Source organism: Ambystoma mexicanum, chromosome 14, assembly GCF_040938575.1.
Source record: "Ambystoma mexicanum isolate Mex_15411 chromosome 14, UKY_AmexF1_1, whole genome shotgun sequence".
In the NCBI taxonomy this organism is placed as follows: domain Eukaryota; kingdom Metazoa; phylum Chordata; class Amphibia; order Caudata; family Ambystomatidae; genus Ambystoma; species Ambystoma mexicanum.
Window position 1 is genome coordinate 534,174,617 of NC_090940.1, and position 17,316 is coordinate 534,191,932.

The window sequence follows — 17,316 nt, forward strand, 5'->3', positions numbered from 1 at the left end:
ATCGTTGTGCCAGCTGTGACTGAAGCTATCTGGTCCGACCACTGCGGCCATATGGCAAGATGGGCCCAGCTGAAGGCCCAGGTGGCCAGGATGGTTCTCCCTGACCGCATGGCTGTGTATATGTGGTATGCCGGTTTTAAGGCCAGTGTGATTATGCAGCGGTATACAGTAACACCACCACATTTTACCCACACAGCCCAACTTGTAATCAGCCTTACAATCTGGTTTAATTTGTCATCTGTCCCTATACCCAGGTTGGACAAACAATTAGCTTGGCAGGACTGCTATGGACCTCCACCACAGTAGCCTCTGGCTTCACCCTGCCCAAGCATAATGCACCCTCTTTAGGGTCCATTCACACATGCTCATGCAACACATCCCCAAAAGAGTGGACGAGAGATGCTGGTGGTGGTCACGGTTCAATTGGATCACACCTCAGCCGGTGTATGTCAGCCCTCACCTTCATAGTGCCACAGGCTTTGGCTTGGCTCTCCAACTTGTACACGTTGGTCTGGGTTGGGTCGGTGGGTAACTAACAACACTGCAGACCCCTGGCGCCCTTTGTGGGCCTCCCGCCTGGTGGTGAGACATGCACGGGGTACACAGAGGACAGTCTACCCCTGTTGACAGTGGCTTTAGGAGCAGGGGGCTCTGTCCCCTGTCTCTGACCTGGTGACCCCCAAGAGCACTGGGAGAGACATCGGGACGGTTGCCAGACGAGAGCCCGCTGGTGGTCAATCTACCTCGGCCACGTCGACATGTTGAAACTGCAGCCAGGGGTCAGTAACACTCTTCACTGGAGTGTAGAGCCACCTACCCCCTGGGGCATTCCCAGCAAACCTGGAGCCAGTTGCAGTGCACCACTACAGAGGTAATGCACCCTGTGTGGGACAGATGTGCCTGGGTGTCTGTCCTGCAACGGGATCCGCTGTTTGGCGTGACCAAACTGCCCACCATGTAAAATCCCTACCCGTTTACCTCTCGATGGTATAATGCCCTATTTAACTCACTCGTCAAAGTACACTTTGTTTTTTACTTACGATACTTGTTAGCTGTCCGTCTCACCACCATACTCATCCTTGGATAGAGTCAGCCACCCGCTTTGTGTTGCATTCCCAAGTACCCGACTCAGAAGACCTGATCCTGCCGTGCTGGGGGGATGCTAACAGCCTGACCCCATCCATGTGGCGTGCCCTGATCAGAAGGACTTGGGACCCATGAGTGATGCTGGGGAGTCGGTCTTCTGTATGCCACATTTCCTGCACCAGCCGCTGGACGTGGTTGCAGTGCCGGTCTCTTCCTTCTACAAATGCTGTTCCTGAGGGAATCCTGTTTAGTTACTTCACCTCTGCTTGAGATACGGACGTTCAGCAGCTTGCCACATCTGATCTGAGGTCATACTGGATGAGCTGAAACTCAGATGGCTGGGCTTGGACCCCGCCAGTTGGGGTGTTCGCCCAGTATGGTACCGCCAGCACCCTCAAGTGTGCGCTGTCCCGATCTGTAGCAAAGACCACCTGGGGAGTGGTTGCCTGATGGATGATGAAGGCCTGTCCCGTGCTGGCAGCCGTGGAACAGCACAGCCAGACACATATGACACAGCCAGATGCCTCGGGCAGGGGAATGTGCATTGGGGTGTTCAGTCCACCATCACTGGGTGCATGCTGTGTGCCTGGCTCACATGACCCCAGGAGGCACTATAAACAAGTAACTGCACCAGGTCCATGGATCCAGCAATGCTGCTGATTGGGGTCTTACCTTAGCGGGACAAAGGGAACAGGCATCCTGTGACATCCCCTGTTGCACTGTGTGGAGGGCCCTGTGGTAACTGACGTTGAAGTGACCCTCAGACAGGAGTATCCCCTGGAGGAACGCAGAGCTTTAAGGTGAGATCAAAGTGACGATGATCAATGTGTCCTACAAATCACACCAATAAATTGCAGCTAGCTGCGTTCTTCATTGACGCGTGAGCCAAGTGATCCACTGATAAGAGTGACATCCAACGGTCATCCATCCAGATGTCGGCCTGAACCTGCTGGTGCAGAAGTGGTTGTTGGGAGGCAGTCCCACCTGCCCTGCCCACTTGGCAAGATGGACTCATGCCCTTTTTAGCATCCCCACTAGGAAGCCCAACAAGACCATTGTGAAAAAAACGGGTTCACGTGCACAGCCTGTTAAGTCTGCCTGCTGTCCTCTGTGGTAGTGTGACATGCCTTCACATGATGATGGCCAGGGCTGTGACAGGCATTTACGTGCCTCGTGCCAGACCACCAGCTCAATCACAACATCCAACTATGAGCAATTTTAAGTGCAGCAACAACAAACAATGCGTTTGGAGCTGGAATTACCATGGATGCTGCTACCCGACTTGCTCTTCAATGATTCCTTGTTAAAGGATGTAAAGTGTACACATTCCAATCACAGGGCCTCGAAAGAGTCCTGTGACATAAATGTAAGTCACTACCTCCCCAAATTGAGAGTGTGTAATTTACATGTCTGTTGCTTTCCTTGGATGTGGTAGTCGTTTCTCAGGCTTACTCTCCGGATTTGCATCCCGATTCTCCCTTACATGTGATCCCATGGTGGGCACAAGGAGTTGACAGGGCAGACATCAACATGCATGTTTGCTGTCGTGTGGAGGTGCAAACTGAGCAAGTGTAGCTACAGTCACCAAAGTGGCAGTGCTACGCCATTTGTTCTAGGTCTGATTAATGCATGTATCCAAGGAGGTCAGCGTTTGCCGGCATGTATTTGCTGAACATTCACCACTGTATTCCAAGTAACAGATGCAGCCATCAAAGGAAACATCACTAACTCAATGAGCCATTTGCAACGTCACTGTACTGCCATGTGTACAAACACGTATGGTTCAAACTTTAAGACAAGCATATGTCACTGGCAGTATCTACCCGGTAGCTGCACCTGCTGAGGGGTTGAAACAGGGGGGAAGACTTGCTCCCGCCTCGGGTCGATCTTCATGCCCTCTGGCCCGTCTGCTTGGGGGGTGGTGCTGGAAGGGGAAAAGGCTGGGCTCAGGCACAACTGAAAGTGGGAGTGGTTACCGCATGTGCCACCATCAGTGTAGTGACAGGGGGTGGGTTGGCACCCCACAAAACAGTCGTTCTAAACCACTGCACATACATGCTCAGTGGAGAAGGGTGAATAGCATGGCAGAAAGGGCATGCATCGGGCTAAGACTACCCAACCCCATCCACTCAGAATTGGCCACTAGTGAGCTGCCAGTCTTTACTCTGCTTTAATGGCAGAGCTACCCACATAAGGGGGCCCACCCAAGGGGGCATAGCCTTGACACACGCCCAAAATAAATAAATAGAAAATAAAGACTTATGGTAGCCAATTGTTCAAAACAGCAACTTGTGGATGGGGAAAGCCGTGCGAGAGACCCGAGGCAGAGCCACAGTTTTGGACGAGGGATTAACAGACCCAGTGAGGGTGTGTTGAAGGTGCAGCCCTGACTGGGTCCCTTCCTCTAGCAATAACTGGCAGGTTACATCAAAGAGTGCAAGCACCAACGAAGACACCAAAATCAGAACTCAAGAACAGATTGATTACTGGCAGAGAAGGAAACACATTGCCGACAGAGTATGTTATGCACACCGGACACAGGGATTTCTTTGCCCTGGTCTGCGGTGACAAGGCGGGCATTGATGGCAGGCATACAAGTTAGGCACACCCACTTTCAGAGCAACCAGTGGCCTGTGGGGTATCCTTGAATGCATGGGAGGGAAAGAGACCCCACGGGAGGATGGGGAAGGGTTAAACAGGGAACGTTTGAGTGGGGAGGTTGCTGGGAAGGAGGTAAGAGGGCTAGAGAGAATGGGGAGAGAGAAGAAAGAATGGGCAGCTGGGGAGCAGCGAGAGTGAGGGGGAGCGAGGAGGAGATTAGCTGGTGGGGAGATGTGGAGGGAGAAAGAGAGAGAGAGAGAGAGAGAAAAAGAAAAAGAGAGCAACAGAAACTGGCGTAGAGAGGCTAAAAATGGAGTAGGTTGGAGGTAAAGGACAACAAAATGGGGAGAGGGGTAGACAGGAAAAAACAAGGGTAGCTGTTAACATAGTATTTGATGCGGGTCAAAGGCCACCGAGAGGTCAATGAGGAGGAACAGGGTTGGCTTTCCCATATCTCTAAGATCATGCAACAGTTTTTTCTTTTTCAAATCAAGCAGGGCTGATTCAGTGCTGTGTCCAGATTGGAGCATTCCAAAGATGCAATTCGTTTCCAGGAAGTGCTTTATTTGGTTGTGGGCGGCCCAGTCAAGGATCTTTAGGCGGAAATGGACTGTCGTTATTGGACGATCGTTGTTGGGCTATGTTGGTTCTAGACACATTTTCTTTTTTTGAACGTGGTGATATAGCCTAGCAGGGCAAGCTGTGCTGGGACATTGCGTTGGGTGTGGCCTTTGCCGGCTTGGTAAAGGGAATAGGCAGGTTTTGAGTGCCTTCTGGAAGCAAAGGCGGTCCATTACGTGGTGGATGCTGAGTGGGAGGGAGTTCCAGAATGTGGGAGCTTGGACAGAGAAAGAGAATCCTCCCATTCTAGTGGAATTGAATGAAGGGAATTCAAGGAGGAGTGGAGAGCCGATATAGGGTTCCTGTTGGGTTGGTAGCCTGTGAGTGTTGGAAGTTAGGGCCGGTCTTGAGACGGGCACAGCAGGTGATGCACATGGTGTTGAAGGTGGCATGTTGGCCGATGGGATGCCAGTGGAGCACCCGGAGGGCAGGAGTTATGTGTTCATTAGGGGCGAGGGCAAGGAGGAGATCAGTTGTGGAGTTTTGGATCCGTTGAAGCTCTCTAAGCTGATAGGCAGGTGCATCAAGTTAAAGGGAATTGGTGTAGTATAGGCAGGAGAGGATGATAGCCAACATTGCTGCGACTCATTGAAGGAAGGAGAGGCAAGGGAAAATTCATCCAAGGATGTGGCAGTGTAGATGACAGGATCTACATACAGCGTTGATGTGGTGAGAGAGTGTTCTGTCGGAATCCATGGTGAATGCCAGGTTCTTTACTGACCTGGATGCTGTGGGTGGAGGGGGCCTAGGGAGGATGGCTAGGGGGTGGGTCGGTGGAGGAGTGCAGTTATACCACAGACCAGGAATTCAGATTTACCAGGATTAAGGTGGAGGTGGTTAGCCGTCATGCAGTGATTGATTTCTGTGAGGCACGAGGCGTGGTCAGGATGAGACGAAGCCAGGGTCTTGGGGAATCTTGAAGGTTATCTGGGTGTTATCTGTGTAGTTGCAGCAGGTTAGGTCATGTGAGCAGATAAGGGCAGGGAGGGGGGTAAGGTAGGGCTCGAAGAGAAGGGGGATAGGATTCCCCCTGTGTGACCCTGGTCGGGGGAGGAGCAGGGTGATGGGATACATTTGAGAATGGTCCGCTAGGTGAGAGGAGATCCATCCTAATGCAGAGTCTCTGATGCTTAGAGAGTGGAGTCTGTCCATGAGGATGCTATGGTTGATGGTGTGAGGGGCTGCCAATAGTTCAAGGAGGATAAGTACAGGAGAGGCTTCTGAGTCTGCAGTTCTTTGTGGATGGGCAACCAGAATGCATGGCTGATCAAGGAGACAGGCATGCACAGACACGTAGGCCAACTCACATCTTCAACAACAGTAACCATCACTCAAACACCACCAAATCACATCATCCATACAAACCCTACATGTGCCATTGCATGTTACTATTGGGGTGCAAACGTCAACAGCCATGACCATGACTGACAGTGCACAACCTTACCTGCTGGTACAGCTGTTCTGCTGTGAATCCCTCAACACCTCCACCTAACACTGTGCCTCTGCATTGGTGCATGGAGGGCCAGTGTCCAGCAGAGGGAATGGGGAAAGGGTGGAAAAAGAGGACTGGGTGGACCTCTCTGGGAGTGCGTGCACTGGATGGGCCAAGGAACCTGTAACAAGATAGGGCATTATTTTGGACCAGCTACAAGACTCAGCCATACAAACTGCACATATAAGAATCAATGTAGATTGTAATGTGCACTTGTAAGTGAAAGGCTGCAGCAGTCCACAAAACCATTGCAGTTATCTTCACTGCACATGGCTGCTTGTCCAGCCCTCCAACTCAAAAAGGCCTTGAGAGGACAATAGCACATAAAATGAGGTAACCAAATAAAAATAGAAAAAAGTCCATCTTGCACGGAGCCAACAAATTAAAAAATGTCCACCCTGGGGGGTGGGGTCCACATATGTGAACCAAAAAAAATATTTAAAAAATAAAAATAAATCGCAACCCCTCTACGGGCTCATGCACACCATGGAACAGGTAGAAGATTGGTTCAGCTGGGACTGCCATCCTGTGGTATACTCTTGGGATGGTGCACTCTGACCACGCAGCCACTCGTGAGACAGCTGCATGCAGGAGGGTCCCAATTGCGACGAGGTCCTGATGATGTTTCTCGCAAGTAGCCACAGAGTCATTATGAATGCTCAATTGTGGCATCTCCAACTGCAGGGTGAGTTTGTCTCTGGGTGGCTGTCATGCCCCCCGGATTGCTACGGCATTCTCATACCCATGGGGGAAGCCCGTGGCGCTTGTCCTGGCGATTACATCAACGCCGGCGTTATCGCCGGTAAAAACTACATCTCCCAATGGAACTTGCGCTTGGCAGGAACCCTTGGAACGCTTTTTCCTTTGCTTGCGTTCCACGCCTCCTTCGAATCCACTTCCTATATCTAGTTACGCCCCCAGAAAGCCGGTGCTCCTAAACCGTTGTGTTACGCAAGCAGCGCTTCTCGGAAAAAGTTTTCCTATTTGTTGTGTACCTGGTTGCTGACTTCTGCCTACCCTTTGGACCCCGTTACCTGGTTTCTGATTCTGTTTCGGCGCTCGTCTGATCTGCCTTCCCCTGCTCGACCACGGAACTCGTACCGGACTGTCTTTGGGATTCCGCTTCTCATGTCTGGCTCCCGGCTCCCTCTCTGATTCCTAACCCCGTATCCCTTACCCGCTCCTGGCTACCCGCTCTTCGAAAGAAGAAGGAAATACCCTGCATTCAGGTGTTTGATAAAGTAAACACCACGTCTTTTCTTCCTGAAACCTGCTTTTCTGCACTTGGAAGAACGGTGCTGACTACTTACACCTGGTGATATTTTGGCTTGGTTTGTTTTTGGATTTTGGGACGCTCTGCTGTTTGCATCACTCCTTGGATTTTGGAACACTCTGCTCTTTGCATTACTCATTGGATTTTTGGGACGCTCTGCAGTTTGCATCACTTATTGGATTTTGGAACGCTCTGCTGTTTGCATCACTCCTTGGATTTTGGGACGCTCTGCTGTTTACATCACTTATTGGGTTTTGGGACATCAGTGACACCATCCTTGGCACTTTCTTAAAGTCGCCATCTGACCTTCGCCCACATCCGGTCTTGTGTTCTATCACAAGGAGGTATTCTGCAGAAAAAAGGAATACACAGGTAAGCTTGTGGGTCTCGGAGGGTGTAGAGGGGTTGGTTTTTTGCCATCAACAAAAGGTATGTAATATTTGCCTTGTTTGTTTCTTCCCTCTAGCTCCGCTCTGCGTTCTGCCTTTTTGCCTGAGCCCTTGGCCTGACAGGTTTTATTATCCTGCAAGCTGTGCTCTCAGGAAGGAAGTCTGAATTACTTCAGTGGCATCTAGTCCAAGTGATCTTCCAGACTTACGGTGGAACTTACGGAGCACGACAGTGGCCATCTCTTGGCTATGTATGTCCCTTGTGGCAAACATCTCATCATGCAGAGACTGTTTCAAGGTCTCTGTGTCTTGATGGCGGGATGTCCTAGATGCCAACATCTATAGCTGCAGGCTTTTTTTTCCAAGCTGCTGCATCTCTATGAAGGGATTCCTTCAAAGACGCCATATCTGCCTGCAGGCTCTGATATGGGCTTCTGGGTCTTGATGGTTGGGAGAGCCTTCAGACCTCCATCTCTGCATGCAGTGCCCATCAACTGCCACTGTGGTCTCTGTAGGCCGAAATTCTCTGCATTCCGTGCAGCTGTTGAGGAGATGACATGATCAGTCAGGTACTTGCTTGCAATATCTGCTGCTCCCACTCCGAGTGTCCGGGAGGCACATGTCCTCCTCGTGCACAGGGCCTACCAAACCAGGATGCCTGCGACCGTGCCTGTTGCTGTGAGTGCACCGTCATTGACTGGCGGTCTGGAATCCTCCCCCGGACGCCAGCCTCCGATGCTGGTTTCATCATGGGTGAAGGCAATCTTGCAGAAGACGATCCACCATTGACGCTGGGCTTCCCAATGCCGAATCTGGTCTTCTTGGAAATGGCTCTTCTTTCTGTTTCCAACTCCCTTCTTGTCACACTAAACTTTCTTCTCTTCTTGTTTTTCGTGATCTTTCGTCTGCTTTTGATACTGTTGACAATGCTGTTCTTCTTTCTAAACTTGCGTATTTGGGTTTTTGTGATTCAGTTCTTAAGTGGTTCCAATCTGACCTCTCAGGGCGCACTTTAGCTGTTTCCTGGGTGGGTGTTTCTTCTTCTACCTTTCCTCTTTCTCAGTGTTCCTCAAGGCTCGGTTCTCCGCCCTCTCCTGTTTTCTCTCTATACCTCTTCTCTTGGTTCTATTGTTTCTCTTTTTGGCTTTTCCTATCATCTTTACACTGCTGATTCTGAAATGTTTCTTTCTCTTCATTTACTGATACTATTCACTCATCTTTGTCTTCTTGTCTCTTAGCTCATTATCTGTACCATAATCCTTTAAACCCTTAAGTGCGGAGCTCGTCCTCTGCACTATTCACGTCTGGGGGGGGGCGGTTCGCCTGCTGCGCTGCTCCTCCAAACCCTCTGGCTGTGAAGGGGAAGACCCCCCCATTCCAAGCCTGGGGGGTCGGGGTGCAGCCGTGATGATGTTGGTGCATGCTATGTGCGCCAATGTCATCAGGAATTGAAATTTACATGCTCTAGCCGAAAGGCCTCAGCATGTACATTTCACAGACACACCTTTTGTGTGCTGTTCGAGCATTTGTAGCCCGATTTCCTTGAGTTAGGGCTGGTTGGAAAGGGGAGACTCCCTGGGAATGCTGCTGGGCCTGGGGAAAGGCAACCCACATGGGAGACAGGTATCCAAGGCCAGGGCAGCACCCTTGGCCGTCCTAGAGCTCTGCCTGGGCTGTGTTACAACTTTTCCCTCCAGGGAGGGATGGGGACCCTGCCAGGTCATCTGATGACTGCCGCTGGACTGGGGGGCCGGTCTACCCACATGCAAAGCAGACGCCCAAGGCCGGGGGTTGCACCCCCGGCTGTCTTAGAGCTCTGGGTGGGCTGCGTAAAAGCTTTTCCCTCCGGGGAGGGATAGGGACTCTGCCGGGTCTCCCTGGGACCGCCACTGGGCTTCGGGACGGTCCACCCGCACTGGAGACAGGCACCGAAGGCAGCACCCCAGGCCGTCCTGGAGCTCTGGCTATGCTGCGTTACAGATTTTCCCTCTTGGGAGGGATGGGGACTCTGCCAGGGCTCCCTGGGACCGTCACCAGGCTTGGGGATGGTCCACCCACACTGGAGATAGGCACCAAAGGCTAGGGGCAGCACCCCAGGCCATCCTGGAGCTCTGGCTGGGCTTCGTTGCAGCTTTCCCTCAGGGGAGGGATGTGGACCTTGCTGGGGCTCCCTGGGACCGTTGCTGGACGTGTGAACGGTTGACCAATACTGGAGACAAGCGCCCAAAGCTGGGAGAATTACCCCTGATCGTCCTGGAGCTCTGGCTGCGCTATGTTACAGTTCTTCCCTCCAGGGAGGGATGGGGACTATGCCGGGGCTCCTTGGGTCTGCCACTGGGCTTGGGGATGGTCCACCCACACTGGAGACAGGCCCGCAAGCCAGGGGCAGCACCCCAGGCCATCCTGGAGTTCTGGCTCCGCTGCGTTACAGCTTTTTCCCCTCCAGAGAGGGATGGTGACCCTGCTGGGGCTCCATGAGACTGCCTCTGGACTTGGGGACAGTCAGTCGACATGGGAGACAGGCGCCCAATGACGGGGACATCACCCCCAACCATCCTGGAACTCTGGCCAGGCTGTGTTACAGGTTTTCCCTCCAGGGAGGGATGGGAACCCTGCCGGGGCTCCCTGCTACCACCGCTAGACTTGTCATTCAACCCACATGGGAGACAGGTGCCAAAGGCTGGGGGCAGCATTTCCGGCTGTGTTGGAGCTCTGGCTGGGCTGCATTACAGCTTTTCCCTCTAGTGAGGAATGGGGACCCGGTCAGGGCTCCATGGGACCGTTGCTGGGCTTGGGGATCGTCAACCCACATGTGAGAGAGATGCCCCAGGCTGAAGTCAGCACCCCCGGAGGCCCTGGTGCTGTGGCTGGGATGCATTACAGCTTTTCCTTCCAGGGAGTGATGGGGACCCTGCTGGGGCTCCCTGGCACCGCGGCTGGACTTGTGGACAATCGACCCACATGGGAGACAGGTGCCCATGGCCGTGGACATCACCCTCCATCCTAGAGCTCGGCTGGGTTGCATTACAGCTTTTCCCTCGGAGGAGGGATGTGAACTCTGCCAGGGCTCCCTGGGACCATGGCTGGACTTGTGGACGGTGAACCCACATTGTGACAGGTATCCAAGGCTGGGGTCAGCAGCCCTGGTCATTCCGGAGCTGTGACCGTGCTGCAGTACAGCTTTTCCCTCTGGGAAGGGATGGTGAGCCTGCCAGGGCTCCCTGGGAATGCCGCTGGATTTGGGGAGGGTCACCCCTTTTTTCTTTTCCACCAAGGTACGTGCACCCACACATGTGAGGTACAGTTTTCGTCGGCACACCTGTAGGGACGTGGGAAGGTAGGACACGTGTTGTTGCCAATGTGTTTCAATGGTTTCCTGGTGGCAAATGTCTGAACATTGTGGTGGTTTTCCTACATTTTGGACTTTGCTGGGCCTTGTCGGTAATACATTCTAGGGTGATTTGTGCAAGTCAGACTTCTTGGGATTCCCACGCATGTCTTCTTTTCAGAAATTCATGGGGATCCCTGTTTTCCTTGATGGCTGCAACACACCAGGCCCAAATCTGAGGGTTGTCCACAAGACCAAATCCAGTAAAAATGTGGTCTTCCCAGGCCCTTTGGTGTACCAGTGGTTTAGCCTTTTCACTTTGAACCCAAGTCAGTGCACCCACACATTTCAGGTACCATTTTCGTCGGGACACCTGTGAGAAGGTAGGACATGTGTTGTTGCCAGCGTATTTTGGTTGTTTCCTGGTGGCAATTGTCTGAAAATTGTGTTTTTCCCCTACATTTTAGACTTTGCAGGGCCTTGTGCAAATTGCCCTTAATTTTATAACCCACAAGTCCAACTTCTTGGGATTTCCACGGGCATTGTTTCAGAAATACATGGGGTTCCCTGTTTTCCTTTGTGGCTGCGACACCCAGGCCCAAATCCGTGGGTCGTCCACAAAGCCAGATCCAGTCTTCCCCAGGGCGTTTGATGTACCAGTGGTTTAGCCTTTTCCCTTTGTGCACAGATCAATGCACCCACACGCGATGTACCATTTTTTATCGGGGCACCTGTGGGAATGTGGACAGGTAGTGCATGTGTTGTTTTCTCTTGGTTTTGATAACCTTTTCATACATTTCCAACTGCACTTCGTTACGAAACCCTTTAATTTCACAAATGTGAACTACATTAGTCGCGGTTTTAGGCTCTGCACGCATTTGTAACCTGCACAAGTCACCTATCCTTCAAAAGGTCGGCCTGTGCAATTTCAAAAAATGTATGCTTGCCATTCTTCACCACATTCGTTTTCCTTATTTTCAAATGCTAAGTACGTCTGTTTAGGTCATCAGCATAAAATTCCTGCGTACCATGGCTCAGTTTAAGGCTTGTGGTATTGCTTAATTTGTGAAACATTACAAACAATTTGTAATGTCCTAACTAGAAGAGTCTAGAGAATGTAGTGGTGCATTGATTTTCTCAATATTTACAGAAACCATTACCTTACAAGTGCAAACATGTCCAGCACATACTTTTTTTCTGTCCCTTTTCCAATTTTTTCCACAAACGATGGGAATTGTAGGTACGTAGTTGTTGCCTCACCTGCGCAAATGACCCCTTCCTAAACTTGGAATTTTGTCTACTTTTCAGAAATGTATGCCTTTCTGTGTTCCCACTGAGCTTTCATGCGCTCCTTTTCCATTTCGTCCAAACATGTTGTAGTAAAAAAAGAGAAAAATCACCTACCTTTCACAAAACCGATGGTAACCTTATGAAAAATATTTATTTGTTTTGCCACTCAATCTGTATTTGAAAGTTTGGAAGATGCTGAATTCAGAACTGCAAACCATTTGTTCCTAGCTCTTACATGGAAAAAAACGCAGGTTTCTTTGTACATTTTATTGAAATTTTCTGAAAAAAGACATTATCACTTTCTTTGTTACTTTCTCATACCCCTACAGCAAACGACTAATCATTGGTGGGGTTATGATACCCTACATGTGGGAAGAAAGGGGTGCAAATTTGGCCAGAATATCACTTGTAACAAAAATATTACAAGGGATTGAATGCAACATTTCGAAATGTGCAAAAAAGGGCTCAGCACTGGGAGTGAAAACCCTCAGCAGTTAAGGGGTTAAAAACAGAGTTTCTTTTTTTCCTGCTTCTACTATGCCTTCTTTTGCTCCTCCTTTTTTTCTTTTCCTCCCTCTTCCCTGTTTATGTCTTCGTCCGCTCGTAACCATGGTGTTACCATTGCTTCTTTATCCTTTTCTAAGCATATCTCTTCTATTTTGTGCTCTTGCCATTACCAACTCTTTAATATACAAAAAGCTTGCAGTGTTCTTACTTTTTCTTCAGCTAATCTTGTTGTTTCAACTTCAATTTTTTTTCTCATCTGTTCTATTGTCCTCCTCGTCTTTGGACTTCCTGCTTCTCATCTGGCCCCTGTGCACACTAGCAATCATTCTTCTAATCGTGTTCTCTGTACTCTTGCTCCTTGAGATTCAGTTATTTCTGTTCTTCCATCTTTGCAAAGGCTTTTCTTTGAAAATGGTTTCATTTTTAATTTTCTTGGTGTTGTTAAGTCCATCTATAGGCTTGCTCCTTATCTTTCATCTTTAATTTCTTTGTATCCTCCATACCATTCACTACATTCTGAATCTCTTTTCCTACTAACTGTTCCACGTCCTCCATGTGCTTCATCACGTTTCTGCTCCTTTGCTCTTCTTGCTCCGAGGTGCATGAATGCTCTTCCTTTTTCACTACCTTCCATTTTTTCTTTTTAAGTCTCGCTTAAAATGTATCTTCTAACCTTTTGATCTGTTGGCTTCATGATTGCTCATGTTAACTGTACTGTTATGTACAGCAATTAGGCGTCCAGCGCTATAACAATCTAATACAAGTACAAAATACAAAACATGTGGAAGTCTGACTTGTACATCTGCTGACCTAAACTGCATGCAGGCATATGTGTTGCCAAAATCTCCCTAATGCCCATCACCACATTGCACTCTGCCAGATACGTGGTTATGAACGCATCCCGGAAGGGAGACCCATTTTAAGTGGTATAGGGTGGGCCACTAAGAATATGGCTCATTACATTGACGAGATATTAAGACCACTAGCGACGAAAACCAAATCATACTTAAGAGACACAACTGCAGCAATCAATAAATTGCTACAATAGAATCGCAAAAAGATTTTCTTTTATCCACTTGGGATGTGAAATCCCTTTACACATCCATAAGACACGATACTGCCATGGAAACCATTGATTACACTTTTTCCAAAGAAACAGCATCTAACTATCAGTCAGTCAACATGCTTAAAGAAATGTTACTATTGACACTAGAAAACAATGTCTTCATATTTGATGGGCAATTTTACAAACAAACCAGAGGGGTAGCGATGGGGATTAAATATGCCCCGGCCCTAGCAAACTTAACAATGGCTATGTATGAGGACAAGTACATTTATGTAGAGAAGTCTTATGAATCTAATGTGGTACTTTGGACACGCTACATAGATGATGTTTTGCTTATTTGGAAAGGGGAGGAAGAAGGACTGGAGAACTTCAGAAAAAGAGCCAATCACAACACGATGGGGATTGAATTTACTGGAAACTCAAGTCCAAATGAAATCAATTATTTAGACCTTAACATCTATGTATCATCTAACTCTCTAAAAACGAAAATCTACAGAAAAAGTACAGAAGCTAATTCAAACTTATTAGCCACCAGCTGCCACCATCACCCAGTGATCCAGAACATACCAAAGGGAGAATTTATTAGAGCTTGCAGGAACTGCTCTGAACCAGAAGCCTTTGAGAACGAATGCAAATAATTGACAAAGAGGTTCAGGGCAAGAGGCTACGGAAAGAAAACCATAGCGAAAGTGCAAGAGAAGGCTAAACAACTTAATAGAGACAGCACCTTAATTACCAATAAATTGGATCCAACAGGCAAAGAGAAAATAAGCTTCATTACCACACATTGTGATGACAAGGGGGTTCTCTGAAGAATATTCAAAAAGAACTGGCATTTAGATCCTAACATGAAGAAATACATTGAAGACAGTCCATTTTTGATCTACAAAAGAGCCAAAACAATTAAGAACATCTTAAGTCCTTCTTTTCTTCCAGAGATCAAGAATGTCAATCCAATAACATGGCTCCCACCACTACCTAAAGGGTTTTGGAAATGTGGCGCATGTTCAATGTGTAAATATGCATCAGATAGCATATCGATCTTTAAAGACAAATATGGAATTACACATCAGATTGCAGACCAGATCAATTGCAAAACAAAATATGTGGTCTATGCGATAATTTGCCAATGTCAAGAGGTCTATATAGGTAGCACAATTAGACAACTAAGAATAAGAATAAGGGAACACTTATCAAGTATTGGAAGTCAGAACATAAACTTTCCACTGGCCCAACCCTGGCAAAAGAATCACCAGTTAAATGAGAAAAGAATGCTGAGGTTTGTTGGTCTGAAGCGAGTGCTATTAGGACCAAGAGGCGGAGACCAAGAAATGAAGCTTAGACAAGAAGAAGAAAAATTAATATGCAAATTTCGTAAGTAGAGAGGGGCCAGAACTCAGACAACGAAATGGCCTCTTTTTTGTAATATGATGACATGCATCATAACAAAAAGAAAAGATGGCAACGTATGGTATGGGGTGTTGGGAGACCCCCCATGGGGCAATAGCCAGGACTGCTTAGAACCAATGACTCACAGATTTTTTCAGTAAAATGTAAACTGGTATCCCATCTGCCACGCTTTACTCAATCAAACATAATATGCAAGTTTAGCACAATTATTATATATCTTTTCAGAAGTCAAATATAACAAAAATCCAATTTAACCAGTGATGATGTAATATACTAGATACCAGTGTGATCATAACAGTACATAACATGTATCACTACGTTGTTTATAACATGGCTGCCAAATTAGTAAACATAGGTCAATGATAATACTCGAACACATGACACGGCATGACTTTGTCTAAATTATTATTATACTTTTATTTTTATTTTTTTTTACAGAACCCGATCAGGTCTCAACAAGTTGCTTTGCACTGCGAACATACTAATGTGAGGCAAACACAAAAATACGATCAATCGACAATACACACTTTCACATATCTAACTAGGAACTGAGCCCAAAATATGGCCGCCGTCAAGGAAACAGGAAGTAAGACTAGGTTGCTAAGCAACAGATGTATGTATAGAACAGAACCCGGCAGGGACGCGGAGCGAACTAGGACGGATTCGTATGAGGACGAGTACAAAAGGTAAGCGTGCATGAGGGGCTCCCCAGACAATACCCTTATTATAGACACACGAGCTAACACGTGAATTTGTTGTGCTCCGTCAGCGATGACAATACTAACAAAAAAAGAAATTCTGAAATATGTCAGCGTTCTCGCATTGCCGAGACGTTATTTAAGGGGAAACACTAACACTGGATGACACCGTGGAAGCGTTACAAAAAACGTATCAGTTTTTTTTTAACACCAATTTAGATGTAAACTAACACGGGCTAAGCAGACCTTTTTCTATGTACAGAAAATAAGGGAATGGAGTCTTTATGGAATACATGTTCCTCTATATATATGATTTTAGGATTAAATTAACGGAACATGCAGACTATAGCGCACATCATACAATACGATAGATTAATTTAAAGTTAGAATGAGATTTGTTCACAAATAGGACACGTTTGTATTTATCACATATACGTATATATTTTTTCAACTAGCTTGGGATTTAACCCGTGACTTGAAACACAAGACAGAGGTAGAAACGAGAACAAGTAACATCGGGTAAGCTCCTAAACCTCAATACCATACGAACCATGCATTATCAAGATGGTCAAGTAAAAGTAAACAAAATGAAACAAGAAAAGAGTCACTGATGAATATCCATAATGTTTAAATACATACCCAAAGTAACTAATGGTTTCATTTTTCTATTTTCTTTCATTATTTTCTTTCTTTTATGTTGTCTTTTCTACCATTCCTAAACACTCCTACCCTTTTCCCATCCCTCACTGGCCAATCTCTTTTGAATGAATTTTTTTGGTTTTGTAATCACTGTTTGAAAATTACATAAATATATTTTAACTTTGTGAACTTGTTAAAACAATAAGCCCTGATTTGAGAAAGACGGAGAACCCGTTGAAACACGTGTTATCACAGAGGGCACTGTTGTAATATTAAAACTCCCAAAACTACACTGAAAAATGGAGAAATGAGTCACGTGATTTTTTTCTCTCTCAGAAAGAGGTGTGTGCATGGGCTCAATGTTTCAGTAACTGCCAATTTTTGCAGATACGTGGTTAGTCACATGCATCACAACCATATGTGAGGAAAGCGCGACTTGGAAATTACCATTACACACTTTCATGGCCACTCCACCATTGACACTGAAAATGTGGAATGTACATCATTCTATTGGCCATCCACTTCTACTCCTGTCTGAAAGACGGCCTCATGTATACTTGCAACGACATTGTCACTCCTCCATGTCCACCTGCAGGCAGATGAAGGGAATGAATAACTGTGACATCATCCACACTTTGCTGTTATTCCCAGTGAGTCATGATTTGCATTCATAATGAACTATCCACATGCATGACACTGTGAATGTGGCCAATGAGCTGTGTCTTGGATGATTTTGCCACACAGAGGTGTATTGGAACAGCAGTGAAATTCTGTATACAGGGATGTGTACTGTGAGATCAATGTGAACCACACCAGACGCCTAGCAACCACCTCCCTGAATGCAGATCATATGATGGAAGTGTAAATGGTAGCATTTCTGCAGTACCCATAGATGGTTGAGGACTTCAGCCAACTT

At 47.5% G+C, this 17,316-nt stretch overlaps 1 pseudogene; it reads right to left on the reverse strand.

Moving 5' to 3' along the window:
* Nucleotides 1-1,840: 1,840 nt before the first annotated feature.
* On the reverse strand, nucleotides 1,841-1,995 carry LOC138527705 (5.8S ribosomal RNA; annotated as a pseudogene).
* Between the last annotated feature and the right edge of the window lie 15,321 nt (nucleotides 1,996-17,316).